The sequence below is a fragment of the Cavia porcellus genome, unplaced genomic scaffold (genome assembly GCF_034190915.1).
Source record: "Cavia porcellus strain 051 isolate PalLab524CR breed Dunkin Hartley unplaced genomic scaffold, mCavPor4.1 scaffold_14, whole genome shotgun sequence".
Classification (NCBI taxonomy): domain Eukaryota; kingdom Metazoa; phylum Chordata; class Mammalia; order Rodentia; family Caviidae; genus Cavia; species Cavia porcellus.
The window spans coordinates 18,112,073-18,126,353 of record NW_026947497.1 but is presented as its reverse complement, the minus strand read 5'-3'; positions in this window follow the sequence as shown (position 1 = coordinate 18,126,353).

Here is a 14,281-nt window from a genome sequence, read left to right as displayed (position 1 = left end):
CAGCGCAGCTACTTTCTAGGAGACACAGGAATGGGGACAGTGAGATTGAGGTGAGGGTATCAGGTGATCCGCTAAGGAGGTAAAAGAAAGATAAATAAAACAACAACAAAAGCGATATTCACAGGCCCCCGAAAGTCTGTTGGTGCCCTTTGAAGACTGATAGGAAGTCTAGAGGTGACAGGACCTCAGGTACCAAGTGGATTACTAGAGCTGGAGAGATGAACCTTTGAGCTTTCCTGGGGGAGCTGTTGGTTGGTTACATTAAAGAAACCACACATTGGCGAGGAACTTTCTTACATGCCTCTGGTTTTGAATATCAGGTTTAGTGATGGTCAAGTACTGTGGGATGTGTTGGGTTTTAAATGTGTGGGGAAAGAAATTAGGAGGTTATATCATGACCAAAGTAATAGGGGAGTATTAACAAGGTCAAAAGTGACAGGTGTCAAATGAGTTTCAAACAATTTGTATCAGACTTAAAAATGGATGCCTTGAAAGCAACTCTATTAAATAAATTTATAGCATCAAATTTATAGCACACATACATGCATGTGTAGATTTATACTTACATATTTTAAGATATAATATATTAGTGAATACTTACATGTTAATAGACAACTATAAAATTTAGAAAAAATAAATGAAAATAATTTTTCTATAAAACAAATTCTCTGAAATCTCTGAAACTTGACAGAAAACTGTATTTCATCATATGGAAAGATGGAGAATTTATCTAAAATCTGGATCCATATCAGAAAAATGTTTCTTTAAGGAATATTCTTGAATGGGTTTATGATGGTTTACAAGTAACAGCCTAGGTATATGTTGAATTATGAGGCTATATTAATGGAATTAGAGAAAAAAATCACATGATTGGAAATATAATTTAACAACATTTTTTTGGTCTTTTTTTTCGTTTTTATTGGTACCAGGGATCGAACTCATGACTGCCTGCTTGCAAGGCAGGTGCTTATGCACTGAGCTAAGCCCTCAGCTCCCAATTTAACAACGTTTTTAAAAGAGGACCAAGGATATAGCTCAGTGGTGCAGCTCCTTCCTGGCAAGCACAAAGTCCTGAGTTCAATACCCAGTACCAAAAAAAATTCCTGAAAATGGTGTTGACCACTGTGAATTGTTTCCAAATCTATAAATATTAGATTCTGCACATTTTACCATAAAGAAACTATGAGGTTTTATTAAACATACACTTAATGTACAAGCAAATATATAAATATAAATAATATATATTGGGTATAAAATTCCACTACACATTACTTCATAGCCCTTTATAAACGTCATTTTAAAGACACAAAAATAGCATTCCATAGAACGTACTTTTGATTTTAATTAAAAATGAAATAGGGGCTGGGGATTTAGCTCAGTGGCATAAGCACCTGCCTTGCAAGCAGGCGGTCGTGAGTTCGATCCCCGGTACCAATAAAAATGAAAAAGACAAAAAAAATGTAATGAATAAAAATATTTTAAAGTGTAATAAATAATAGTAAAACATTATTTCAAAGCAGGCTACTAGGGGAGTAACAAAAATGAGCACATTAGGTATTGTCATATCAACAGTAGTTGTTCAGAGTGCAAGATACAGGAATGAAACATTGTCCAGAAAATTCTAACACAAAACATTAGCCTGAGTGAACCAGGAGAAACCAGCTGCAGAGCTATCTTAACTGTCTTGTTTATATTTTTTCCTTTTCTCTTTCTTGCTTTTGCCTTTCTCCCATCACAGTTTTTCTTTTCTTTTGAAAGGTTTCTTCCCTAGTCACAGTATATATTGCACATTTTGGATTTTGGTTACTCTTTCAGGTTTTCACACTAGTGAGACCATACAACATTTACACATGTGGATCTAGTTTATGTCACTTACAAGTATGGTTTCCAGTTGTATCCATTTACTTATAAAAGTCTCAAGTTTTCTTTTTTATGGCTGAGTGATATATATATATATATATATATATATATATATATATATATATATTAGCCACAACTTTTTTATCCATCTCTAAGTTGATAGGCATTGGATTGTTTCCAAGATTTAACTATTACAAATTGTGCTGCTACAACCATGTGTGCACATACACTTCTGTGGTATGATTTTAATTCATCTGGGAAGATACCCAGAACAGGAATAGCTGGGTAAAATGGGACCTTTAATCCTCATTTTTTTGAGGAATTTCCACACTGACATCCACAGTGGTTTCACCAGCCTACCTCCCCCCGCCCCACCAACAGTGGAGAAGGGTTCATTTTCCTCACAACCCAATGGCATTTGTTGTTGGTTGGTTTCTTGACGATGGCCATTCTCTCTGGAGTGAGATGGAATCTCAGTGTTGTTGTAATTTGCATCTATTGAATGATCAATAATGTTGAACATTTTTTCATGTGTTTATTTTATGTTTGCACATCTGAGAAGTATGTCTTCATCTGAGAACATCTCAGATGCCCATTTTTTGATCAGGTCTTTGAATTTTGGGGGCTTGATTTTTTTTTTCAGTTCTTTATATTTTCTAGACACAAATCCTTTGTCTGAGGCATAACTAGCTATAATTTTTTCCTACTCTATGGATTATCTTTTCACTTTCTTAGTGATTTATTTTCTTGTACAAGAGATTTTTAATAAGGTGAGATCTGATTTATTGTTTGTTGTATTTCCGGTGCAAACTGGATTTTGTTCATAAAATCTCTGCCTACACCTATGTCTTTAAGATTTTTATCTATTTTCTCTTCCAGTATATTTTTTGTTTCTGTTTTAACATTTAGATCTTTGATTCATTTTGATTTTAGTTTAGTGCATGTGATAGACATGGTTGTAGTCTTAGGCTCTGGCATGTGGAAAGCCAGTTTTTGTAACACCACTTATTGAATAGGTTTTATTTCTTCCAGTGAACTTATTTGGCTTCTTTGTCTAAGATAAGATGGTTTAGTGTGTTTGTGGTTATGCCTGTATCTTTTATTCTATTCCACTGTTCCTCAGGTCTGGTTTTCCTTTTTGTCAGTTGCATGCTGATTTTATCACAGTAGTTTTATAGTATAATTTCAAGTCACGGATTGTGATGTCTCCTACCATGCATGCCTTTGTTGTCCAGCCTGCTTTTGCTGTTCTAGATCTCTTCTGGTTCCAAACGAATTTTAGGAATGTTTTCTCTAGTTTTTTTTGTTTGTTTGTTTATTTGTTTCTATAGTTCTGTGAGATATGCTACTGCTTTTTTGACTGGGGTTGCATTAAATCTGTATAATAGTTTTGAGAGTAGGACTATTTTCACTCTGCTGGTTCTTCCTATCCATGAGCAAAGGGATATTTTTCCATTTTCTGATATCTTGTTTAATCCCCTTTTTCAGAGTACTATAGTTTTCATTGTATATTTCTTTTGCTTCTTTTGTTAGATTTATTCCTAAGTATTTCATTTTTTGAGTTTTATTTTAAAAGATGTGGTTTCTCTAATTTCTCTCTATGTGTTTGTTGCTTGTGTAGAAGAATGCTATTGATTTTTGAGTGTCAACTTTGTATCCAGCTATCCTACTAAAATGGTTTTTAAATCTAGAAGTCTCTTTGGTGGAGCTTTTGGAGTCTTCTATGTAGAGTTCATGTCATCTTCAAATAAGGATAATTTAATTTCTTTCTTTCCTATCCATATTCCTTTTATTTCTTTCTCTTGCCTAATTGATTTGTCTAATATTTCCAGAGCTATATTGAATAGGAGCAATGATAGTGAAATCCTTATCTTGTTCCTTATTTTAGAGTGAAAGCTTTCAGTTTTTGATTATTTACTATAATGCTGTCTGTTGATTTGTCATAGATGGCTTTTATCAGATTAAGACAAAGGCCTACTCCACTTTTCTGTAGGTTTTTTTTAATCATGAATGGGTATAGGACTTTGTCAAGTGCTTTATCTGCATCTACTGAGATGATAATGTGATTTTTGTCTTTGGTTCTGTTAATATGGTATATTACATTTACTGATCTGTGTATGTTAAACCATCCCTGCATCCTTGGTATGAATCCAACTTTGTCATGTGTATAATTTTCTTGATGATTTACTGCATTCTGTTTGCCAGTGTCTTACTGAGGATTTTTGTATCTATATTCATTAGGGAGATTGGCCTATAGTTTTCTTTTTTCATTGGATTCTTCTCTGGTTTTGGAATCAGGGAAATACTTGTCTCCAGAAATAATTTTGTAAGCATTGTCTCTCTTTCAATTTCCCTAAGTAGTTTCAGCATTAATGGCATTGTTTTTTCTCTGAAATCTTGTAGAATTCAACTGTGAACCTGTCAGGTCCTGGGCTTTCCTTTTTTGATAAATTTTTTATTACATTTTCAATTTCAATGGCTGATATCAGATTATTTAGAACTTTTATATTGTCTTGAGTTACATTTGGCAGTTGGATTTTGTCTAAAAATCTGTCCTTTCCTTCTACATTTTTATTTGATCAGAATATAGGTTCTTGTAGTGGGTATTGATGATCTTATGAATTTCTGTAGTATCTGTTGTGATTTCCCCCTTTGCATTCTTAATTGGTTAAATTTGTGTTTTTCTTTCCTCTTTTTGAGGTGGTTGGCTAATGGTTTACTTGTTTTATTAATTCTTTCAAAGAACCAACTTTTTGATTCTTTATCTTTTATTTTTAGTTCCAGCTGCGTTAATTTCTGTTCTTATGTTTGTAATTTCCTCTCTCATATGAGTTTTGGATTTGATACTTTCTTCTTGAAGTTTCACATTCAACATTAGGTATTTTGTTTTGTTTTGTTTTACTAGTTCTGTTTTCCTGATATAAGAGTTCATTAGTATAAGAGTTGTTTTCATTTGGTCCCATAAGTTTAAGTATGTTGTATCAGCATTGTTGTTTAATTGTATGTACTGTGTAATTGCATGTTCAACTTGCTTTGTTTCCTATTGGTTGTTCAGAAATATGTTGTTTAATTTCCATGTGTTTGTGTAGTTTTTGTGATTTCTTTTGTCATTACTTTCCAATTTCATTTTGCTATGGTCATACAGTCTGCAATTAATGATTTTAACTCCTTTACATTTAAACATGTTTTGTGGGATAGTATGTGGTCCATTTTGGAGAACATCCTTTGTGCAGCTGAAAAGGAATGTACATTCTGATGTTTTGGGATGAAACTCTGTAGATATTTACCAACTGTACTTTTTACAGGTTTGGTTTAATTTTGGCATTTCTTTGTTAATTGTTTGTCTTGTTGATCCATCTATTTGTGAGAGTGGAGTATTGAGTTCCTCCTCTACCACTGTGTTAGTTATTATTTGGTTATTCATGTCTGTTAATACTTGTTTTATGTAGTGGGGCACAGTATACATATTTATGATTGTTATCTCTTCTTCTTGGTGTTTTCACTTAACAAGTACTTAGTGACTTTCCATGTCTTTATTGATCAGTTTTGCCTTACAGTTTATGCTGTCTGCAAATAGAATAACTACCCCTGCTTTTTTCTGGGTTTCTGTGTCATGAAGAATTGATTTCCATACTTTAACTTTTCATCTATGAATTCCTTTTTGGGTTAAATGTGTTTCTTGAATTCAGGTACTTATAGATCTTGTTTCTTGATTCATTCTGCTAGTCTGCTTCTTTTGATTTATGAGTTAAGACATTTACATTGATGGTTATAACTGATATATATATAATTGATTATCTTTTGGACATTATTTTCCTGATGCTGGTTTACTGTCTTTTCTGTTTAATTGCTTGTCCAGCTTGGCAGTTTTTTTTTTTTCTGTTGATACTGTGTGTTTGTGGTCTTTGTTATCTTTCTGATGTATGCTTCATAGTATTCTGTAATGTTAGTTTGGTAGTCATGAATTTCATCAGTTGTTCTTTGTCATGGAAGTGTCTTATTTCTCTGTTTATTTGAAAGATTGTTTTTGCAGAGTACATAAATCTGGGTTGAAGATTGTTTGCTGTTAGGACTTGAAATACCTCACTTCAGGTTTTCCTTGATTTGAAGGTTTCTGTTAAGAAGCCTTCTGTAATTCTGATGAGCTTTTTTTTTTTAATAGGTAATTTGTTGTACTCTCTTCCAAAAAAGTAATAAGAACTGTGGGAGCAACAAAACCCAAAATGTGTAATTGTCATTGTACAAAACAGAGGAAAAGAAAGTTCTCTAACGATATAACTGCATGTATATTTAAGTGTAGAAGATAGATAATGATACTACTGTTGGATCATTGAACAGAACTGTTTGCAGTCTCACTATTGGAATGTCCACTATATAAGCCTTAATTTTGTAACTTGAACAGTTATTTCTAAGATGACAATATGTAATCCATTAACTAATGATTTTCTACTGTTTATTTTTTTCTGTAAATCTGTATAACTTGTAAAAAAATAGGTAAATTGTTTCTTTTCTCTAGCTGCTTTTAATATTTTGTTCTTGCACAGCATTTCTGTAGTATTTGGTATAGATTTATTTTGCTAATAGCTATTTGGAGTTCTATATGCTTCATTTTTTGTGTGTCAAGTGCTTTATCCATGTTTGGGAAACTTCTGCCATTATTTCTGTGAAGAGGTTTTTAATGGAATTTACATGGTCTTCTACCTTTTCAGTGACCCTAATCAATATTATGTTGCTCTTCTTTGCTTCATCTTGTGACTTTTGGATTGGTTTTTTTGGTAGTCATTTGCTATTTTTAAGAGTTTTCATTTTATTGGTTGCTAGTCACATTCCTGTCTTCTAGGTCTGATGTTTTGCTCTGACCTTCATTCAATCTGTTGCATATACTTTCAGTAGAATTTCTGATCTTCCAGATTTCTGTTGGGTCTGTTTCACTGATTCCACTTCTTATTTATGCTGGGCATTCATGATTTTCATCATTTTCCTAACCTCTATTTTTAAAAATCTACGTCTGCTTTGATTTCTTTCATTTTGATTGTCATTCTTCTTTATTCCTTAGATATTATTTTTTCATAGCCTCTTCCATTTGTTTTTTCACTTCTGCTGCTATCATTTCAGAGAGTTTCAGCGGCTGGCTTCTGATTTCCTCTATCTCTTTGTGCTCTGGGCTGGGCATTTGGACTTCATTTAGCTTCTTATTGTTTTCTATTTTTTATTTTATTTTGTGTTCTGTCTTGATGCTTGTAGACTTCTTATATTAGATAGCTTTAGCCTTGGTGTCAAAGATTTCCTAGGTCATGTGTGTTCTTCAAAGATGTCTTCTAGATGTATGTGTTTCTTGGTCTTTGTCTATTCCAAGAATCTACCTTGTCTATATATTAAGAATGTGGAGTTGCTATCTTTTTGACTCAAAGCCCATTCCTTAGGTACTTGAACGAGGTGATAGTTATGGCCCCCTGAAATTGTGAGAGGATTTGAGCCGGGTTTTTGTCTTGGCTATTTTTTTCTCATTGTTGACAAAATACTTGACACCCAAAATGACACCCATACTCAGCTGGGTCCAAGGCAGGTGGTGTAGCTGAGGAGCAGCCATTCACAGTGGCTTTGGCATATTCCTAAAGCAGCAAGAGTGAAAAGGCAAAAGGGGAAAAGCACGCTGCCTTCCCTTCCCTGTACTGTATGCCAGCTCCCTGCCCCTAAGCAGGTGTAGTACTCACACCACCAATCCCAGCACTAGACAAAGAACCAATCACATATGCTAGAATCAGCTGCTTCCAATACTGCAGGAGGCTTTGGGGACAGGTAAGCCACAACACCACCTGCTGGCTCATACTGTAACTGTTGCTTTGGACTTTCCTGCACCTCTAGTCCTGCCTTCCCACCCTGAGTGCTTTACTCTTGTCAGTGGAGGGACATGGAGCCAGCCTTGGACCCTCTTCCTGCCAGTTGCTGCAGCTCTGGGTTAATGACAGCCCTAGAATGTTCTTCTAAATGAACTATTGATGTCCCAGTTTGAATTTAATATACTACTTTCATTTAATCTGTTTAATCTATTATTTTTTTATTGCAAAATCTGTCTCCTTTCTAACTGATATATTTATTAACTAAGCTGATATATTTATTGCTGACTGGCATATAGATATTATGCCATATCTATATACATATAGATATTATAGATATAAACATTACTTACTTACTCTTCATCTTTTTTAAAAAAGTGAGTAGTTGGAAATTTTAATGTCAACAAAATTATTTAATATAGAACATTCTCACGTGATCTGCTACTCCTTATATTTACTCTGATAATGTTGTAGGTGGTACCTGGAATAAGACAAATTCCCCACCTCCCCCCACTTCATTCTATAATTTTAAGTAGTGATATAGTCACAAAATGGGCGAAATCAGATCTCTACAGAATGCATCTTCAAAGAGAAAGTCTCCTCCAGGCTCAAGGCTGAAAGTACAAGGCGAGGAGATCTAACGGTGTATATATCTGAAGTGAAGGCATGGCACCCATTAACACGGCATATTTACCACTGTGTGGAGTACTCAGATGGTGATAAAGTTTATCCTAGCAGTTTTAAGGGAAACGGGTATTGAATTCAGGAAAAAAGAGTTAAGTACTGTTTGAATGCAGAACTCTCAAAATGACACTAACAGTTTCATGACATAGATAGACCCTCTCATTTTCCTTTTATGATTCTTCATTCAAGGAAAAACCCATTAGAAAAAGCATCTGCTTTTATTTTTATTGACCCCAAAGCAACTCTCAAGATGGAAGCTGTGTCTAGGATGGTGCCACTCAAGAGTGTTTTCTTTATGATCTTATTAATTTATGTACTTATAAATGTATGTGTCACAAGTTTTAAAATTTGCTTTCTGGTTTATCTACGAGTCTCATCAGGAGGCAGGTCATCTATATTAACTTCCTTCATCTACGTAACTCAGAGTGACCAAGGCCCTCAAAATCTCTGAGTTTGAAATGTGAAAGAAATAATTACATATTATGGCCACTTCACAACTCTAATATTATCCTGCCTGAGCACACACCACACCTACTTTCTAGAGGATACCTTTATTTAAGATGGAATAATCAAAGAAGAGTAAATAAAATCATTTCCATCAGCCATCACATCGTGGAGACGTCTTTCTACACTATTTTGGAAAAAAGTCTAAGATTTCATCAAAATCAGCATCACAACATTTAGAGTTAACAGCAGGGCTCACAACTTGCTGGCCTTTACCAGAATTATACGAATATACCTAGGCACCAGTTCTCCTGATGTCTTTTATTTCTCCTTAGTTCTTAAAATAATTGTCATAGGAACAACCACATGGAATTTTATAGAATCAAGTTTCTTTCTTTTAAAGCTAAACCTTGAATAAATGGCTCTGTAAGCCACTTATTAATAAGGGCAGCCTAGATCAGCAGTGCTGAAAGTGAGATCTATCCATTTCAGGCATGTGGCAATGGCTGGAGGTACTTGTGGTTGCCACAATTCAGGAGGGGACACTACCAACAAGTAGTGTGGCATTGCTGGAGATACTGCTAAACATCCTACAGGACAGCCTCCACAGAAAAGAATTAGCCTGCCTGAAATGGACCAAGGTTTTGGAGACAGTTTCTTGCTATGACATTTAGGCTGTCCTTCATCTCACTGTGTAGCCCCGGGTGGCCTAAACCACATGGCAAGCATCCTGCCACATTCTCCCATGGGCTGATATTACAAGCACGCACCATTGGATACAGTTTGAAGATATTTAAAGAGTGGTAACTGATTAAAGGTATGCAAAGCAAGGGCAAATACTTTTTTAAAGAATATTTCTTTTGGTTGTAATAAATACACAGAGATTTAAAAATTGTGAGTCTATGCTTCTCTTAAACAGAATCAATTTTATGGAGAATTTTCTTATAGTTGCTTTTTAATTTTTATGGTTATATTTCTATTTTTTGTTACGAAAACTCCAGGTTTAAGACATTACTGAATGGGCAGCTAGCCTTGAAATATGTGCACATAGATCGCAGATCAGTCGATTCTCTGGTGAGTCTTTTTCGTGTCACTTTCCTTCTGTGCTTCAGTGCAGGCAGCTGATCTCTTGCATGTCTCTCAGTGTATTTCCCTGTGTTGCACAGCCATCCTCTTTAATGAGACAGTGATTCCCAGCTCAAGTTTGGCACCTTTCTCTATTCTGTGTGACAGTATCTGAGTACTCGCGGTTATTACTAAGATACTTAAAATCGAAGGTGGGACTTTTACACAGGAAGCCCCCTCAGGAGAGTCACGGTGTATAAACAGTACGCGGAGCACAGCGTGATGGAGCAGCCTGTGCGATCACAGCTCTTGCCGACAACAGCACAGCTCCATATTCATGAGCGTCACATTACCCGTACAGTGCTCTCTAGTCACCAACGGAGCACACTGCAAATGTATGTACACCGACAGCTCGACCGGGTCATACCACAGCAGACGTTAACCTGCCCTGTGTCATCTACTTGTTCATTTTTTTTTCAACAAGTAAGTGGGTATTCTATTTATTTATTGACCATCTTTATAAAATACTCACGTTCATATATATTCTCTTTATTATCATAATGCCTTGAGTGATATTAGCATCAGTTTTACTGCAAACTGAAGTTCAGGAATTATAAGTGCCCTCCAGACTTCAAGCTGGGAGACAATCATATTCCATTTTCTTCATCAGGATGTATTCTCCACAGTTTTTTTTGTCTCGCATTGTTTGATTTCTGCAAATTCCACCACCTGAGTTCTTTTGCTTTTAGATTTCCAATTGCATTTAGTTAATAAAAGGCACTAAGAGACCAGCGGGTGGAAGAGAAGCCGGGAGCACTTTCTTCTCCCCCAGCCTTGTGATGGTTCTAGCTAATGCTGCATGGCAGGTGCCGTCAGGGCTCACTTACCCGTTTCTCTTGGGGCATCTGGTAATGCAGCTCACTTGATCTCTTCTCTTTTCCTGGCATAAAAGCAATGATTATATCCTGCTGTTTTTAGTTCCTGACACCTTAGATTCCTCTTATTCCCTTGATTCTTCCCATAGTCTATAAATTGCCTCTTCTATGAACTCCTTAGCATGTCTACTGTGGCCGCAGTAGGGTGGTAATGTCAGAATTTAAACTCACACCACTTGGATTTCAAAATCTGAGGTTCTGTCCACTCCTCCAAGATGCTGACTTGTGCTCCCCTGTGAGGGTGCATAGGTAGAAGGAGATGGCCCTTACCCTGTCTAAGCAAACCCGCACTAAACTATCACAAAGGGATGTAGTAAGTACTACAATAAAGGAAGAAGGGAATAACCCCAAATGTGTCATGTAATTCCTGAAAAAGAGGAGTGATAAACGATACACATTGGTCTTTACAGGCTGAATATTAAAATTTTACACAGCACTGGGTCCTGAGAGACTGCTAAGACTCACTCCCTTTCTCTATGGAAGGAAACTGAGACTCCCCAAGGAGGTATAAGGAATAGGTAAGCTCCACAAGGTGAGTTAGTGACCAAGCTGGGACTGGTGCTGAACCTTTAATTGCCGGCCAAGTCTTCATTGCGCTCTGCTAAAGGAGTCATACAGGTTCCCAAAAGACTACCAAGAGCGCACCTCAGATATCAAGGGAAACTCTATACATTCCCTGCATGTGTCACTCAGCCAAAAAGGATTTCTCTCTTTGAAAGTATCAGTGCAACAATGAAAATGTGGCCTTTTATTCACAATCTCACATGAAGAATTGCTACAAAATACAGAATGTATGATAGGCTGCACACATCCAATATTAAATGAGAGACTTCAAAACTATAACTTCTTGGAGAAGTTGTTTTGTTTCATCTAAATCTTGCCCGTTTTTTAAGATTTATTTCTCTCATTTAAAAACAACCAGAACTAACACATTTGCATCCGAACAGAAAGCATGCTATCCAGTATTCAGGGTGCCAGCATCTGTAACCTGCATTTGGCCAGTGGTCAGTGAAGTGGCTTATTTCAATCTGAGACCTTATAAGAAAATCCTTTTGTGTGTATTTTATTTAAAATATTGCCAAACAAAGACAAAAAGCAGTTTAAGCACCAAGAAAGCCCTTGCTGCTACACCATTTTATTGTTTATGTGGAAAAGTTCTGATATGAGTTCTGATATTATGTTCAATGTTTATATCTGATGCATCAAACAACTTCAGATGACACAAAATTGTATAGTATAGCTCTTGTTTAAGTAAAGGTTATTTTAATGACAAGCAACAGACAATGTCTACCACAGGGAGAGTTTGAACACTTCCTGTGGTCAAAATCATAAGGGACAGCTTTGCTAGCTTGGTTTATATTAGACTATCTTCGGAACAGAGCACAGAAGTTGGATAGTAGAGTTTAATATTCCATTAGTTTGCTCCATTTCTTCATTTTGAACATTTTAATACATCCATCTAAACTGAAGTTTAGTTTGTGGCTGCTGCTTTTACAGGGAAGCAGTTTGTTATTAGAGTAAGATTCAGGTGACCCAGAAATCCTCAGATGCAGTGCTTTATTATTTTTTCTTCCTATCCTTTCCTCTAAACTAAAACTTATGTCTAGTGGATTTTTTAAGAAGACTATTTTCCACTGATGGCTTCCAGCCACACCAAAGGCACAAGTGCCAAACTGTTTCAGGAAAGGCTGACCTTGTGACACCTTCTGGCAGAGAGCTGAAAGCCAGGCAGTGGAGAGCATTCACAAAACCTCGTTCTTCCGCAATTTCCCCCATGATGTTAAGTGAACCGAGATTAAGACAAAAATTCATTCCATGTCCACTGTAATGCTGCTTCCATGCTCTGCACGAACACCATATCCAGCGGCTCTCCCCAGTGGAACATATCAATCCATGATCAGTCAATTCACTCTGATCAGATGGCGAAGCCTGTACATGCACCAGGCCTTGTGTGACATGCTGCATGTAAAAAGACAAATCAAAGTGCCACTTGGCTTGAGAAATATCTCAAGGGAGACAGTGAGACAAATGTCTGGAGAATGAAAATAATAATGATGATGACAGCCAAATATACTGAGATTATTTTCTGTGCTGCATAACAGACGGAGTTTATATGCATTACCTCATTTCATGTTCACAATAATTCTGCTATCGGAATTCTTTAGATAAGGAATCAGAAACTTAAAAGAAGCTATTCTACTTGCTCAACAAATAACTGGCATGTAAAGTCCACCCAGAATTCCAGTCCAGAAATTCTTCACTATGTTTGCCAAACAAAAGTGCCCTCCTAACATTTCTAACACCTACTCTTGGTGTCAAAAAAAGCAATGCTAGTGACCACTACCTTAACATAGCTCAGATTTCCCGAGCTGTCCCAGCAATCCTCTTTTTTTCCATTTGGCCCAGAATCTGTGTGAGAACGACTGCACTCACTCATTGTGTTGTTCGCAGGCCCCCTCAGGAGCTCCCCCAAAGTTGCTGCCTCTCCTGACCTACATATAACCTCCCCTGCCTTTCCTCACCATTCAGCTTAGGGCTGGTTCTCACGGCAGTAATTCTACCAAAAGGACGCCAGGCCCTTGTGTATATAGCTCATCAAGAAGCAGGCAGAGGGGATTCTTCCCTCTTTAAATGATTCAGTTCCTGATCATTTGGTCAAGTTTGTGCCCAGGAGCCTTTCCCACTGTAAATTACTATTTCCACCCTTTCATTTGAGCATTTTGTGGAGAAAGGCTCTTATATTATGCTAATATCCTGCTCCTCAGTCAAACCCCTAAACGTACCCTTAGCACCTGTTGATTCCTAAGGCTTTGATGATCTTCAGTCATTTCCTTCTACAATCATTAGTTGACATCTTGCTGTCAGAAACTTACTTTCTCTGCTATTTATTTTTTATATTTTAAAGGCTTCAATGATTTCTATTTTATTAATTGAAGTCTAATTTTCTTTATTTATTTTGAGTCTCCATTGCCCAAACTTACCTGGAATGAACTCTGTCAAGGTGTTTTTGTGGTCCTTTAGACATGTCCTCATCAATTCTTAAGCATTTCCTTAATTTATGACATAAATGACTGCATAATTTTCAACATATTCTACAAGTCATGCATAGATCTGCTATTTATCTTAAAGATCCTGGTTCCTATTAGTAGAGGACAGCATTTCTCTTGGCTGTCACTGTTTCCAAGGAGTCAGAGATAGATGATGCAGATAGAGAGAGATAGAGCTAGAGCTAGAGCTAGAGATAGAGATAGAGATAGAGATAGTGACAGAAGAGAGAGAGATATTCCCACACATACACATATATTTATGTCTGCTTTATGCATGCATTTATACATACACATGTGCATTTATTTACACATGTATTCATACACACAAATACACTTTTTACACTGATACTTCCATTCCCAAAACAATAGGTTAGAGATATTTCTACTTTTTCCTTTTCCTGTCTTTGTA